This window comes from Penaeus monodon, chromosome 40, assembly GCF_015228065.2.
Source record: "Penaeus monodon isolate SGIC_2016 chromosome 40, NSTDA_Pmon_1, whole genome shotgun sequence".
Taxonomy (NCBI): Eukaryota; Metazoa; Arthropoda; class Malacostraca; order Decapoda; family Penaeidae; genus Penaeus; species Penaeus monodon.
In genome coordinates this window covers 32,291,337-32,293,558 of record NC_051425.1, presented here as the reverse complement: position 1 = coordinate 32,293,558, position 2,222 = coordinate 32,291,337, and positions in this window count along the sequence as shown.

Here is a 2,222-nt window from a genome sequence, read left to right as displayed (position 1 = left end):
GAGGAAGAGAGAGAGAGAGAGGGAGAGGGAGAGAGGGGGGGGGTGGGGGGGGGGGGGGGAGGGGGGGGGGGAGGGGGGGAGGGGGAGGAGAAGAGAGAGAGAAGAAGAAGAGGGAGGGGGGAATGGAGGAGATAGATGGATAGATGGTAGATAATAGATGATAGATATATATAAAAATATATATATATTATATATAAAATATATATATATAGATATATATAAGAAGAAAGAAAAAAAAAAAAAAAAAGAGAGAGAGAGAGAGAGAGAAGAGAGAGAGAGAGAGAGAAGAGAGGAGAGAAGAAGAAGAGAGGAAGAGAGAAGAGAGAAGAGGAAAAAGGAAAGAAGGGGGAGAAGAAGGTTGAGAGGGAGAGCAAATCCTCGTCTAGCGGTTGTATAGAAGATTAGGCTATTGGTAAAGTTTTCTTTCTTCCTTTGTTCTCTGTAGACTGGATAAGGGGAAGGGGGAGGAGAGGGGGGGATGTTGAGAAGCAGGGGGGGGGGGATTCGTTGCTTGTCGTCTCTTCATCGTTTTCTTTTTTTTTTCTTGTACAGGATTTCTCTCCAATCTCTCTCTCTCTCTCTCTCTCTCTCTCTCTCTCTTCTCTCTCTCTCTCTCTCTCTCTCTCTCTCTTTTCTCACCCCTCTCTCTCTCTCTCTCACCCGTAGTAATCACGCTTGTTCAGATGTCACGCCTCCCCCCTTCCTCCCTTCCCCCTACCCCTTCCCCCTTCCCCCCCAACCTCCCTCCCACGCCGCCTTGATTGACAGGATAAACACCCACCACAAAGAGGATTAATTAGACCTCCTTCACCGCCGCCGCAAACAGACGGAGAGGGAGAGAGAGAGAGAGAGAGAGAGAGAGAGAGAGAGAGAAGAAAAGAGGAGAGAGGAAAAGGAGAGAGAGAGAAGAAAAAAGAGAGATTTGAGGTGAATGAAAATGAGAGGGAGAGAGAGAAGAGATTGAGAGGGAGAGTTGAAAAAGTGATGTATTTAATTAAAGGGGTAGTGGGTACAGTACGAGAACCCCTTTTTCCCCTTTTTCCTTTTTTAATTTTTTTGTCCCCCTTTCTTTTTTTTTCCTTTTTCCCCTTCCCCTTCCTTCCCTCCTCCCCCCCCCAAAACCCCTTTTCCACCATTTTTTTTATTTTCTCCTTCCCTTTCCTCCTTTTCCTCCCCCCTCCTTTTTCCTCCCCCTTTCCCCTCCTTTCCTCCTTTTCCTCCTCCTCCCTCCCCTCCTCCTCCCCCCTCCTTCCTTTCCCTCCTCCCCCCTCCCCCCTTTTCCTCCTCCTTCCTATTTCCTTTTCCTCCTCCCCCCAAATTCCCCTATCGGCTTTTCCCCTTCTTTGGGGGGTTTTTAATTATTTCAAAATCCCCCCCACACCCCCGTGTTTGCGCGGTTGCCATGGTTTCCTCTCCTTTGAAATCGGGTCTGGGAATGTTCATTTTTCGCCCGTGAACAATAGTCTCCACGGAGAGGATTCAGATGGGGATGCTGATGGCGAGGACTCTCGTGTGACTCCTCATCTCCGCCCTCGGTTTCCCCCTGGGTGTGGGGGCGGGGGGTTATCCCTGATATGATGATTTTTCCCTTTTTTTTTCTTTTTTTTGGGGGGGGGGGGGGAAAAAAAAAAGGGGGGGGTTTTTTTTTTTTTTTTTTTTTTTTTTTTCCCCTTTTTTTTTTCCCCCTTTTTTTTTTTTCTCCCCCCTTTTTTTTCCCCCCCCTTTTTTTTTCCCCCCCCTTTTTTTTTTTCTTCCCCCCCCCCCCTCCCCCCTCCCCCCCCCTCTTTCCCCCTTTCCCCCCCCCTTTTTTCCCCCCCCCCCCCCCCCTTTTTTCCCTTTTTCCCCCCCCCCCTTTCCCCCCCCCCTCACTTTCCCCCTTTTTTTTTCCCCCCCCCCCCCCCCCTCCCCCCCCCCCCCTTCCCCCCCTTTCCCCCCCTTTCCCCCCCCCCCCCCCCCCCCCCTTCCCTTTTTTTCCCCCTTTTCCCCCCCCCCCCTCCCCCTTTTTTTCCCCCCCCCCCCCCCCCCCCTCTTTCCCTTTTTTTTCCCCCCCCCCCTCCTTTTTTTCCTTTTCTCTCTCTTTCCGCCTTTCCCTTCTCTCTCTTTCTCTCTCTGCTTCTCCTTATCTCTCTTTTTCTTTTTCTGTCTCCTTCTCTCCCTCTTTCCTTCGCTTCCTACCTACCTCTTCCCATGGCCCTTTCTCCCTCCCTCTTCAGACCCATTTA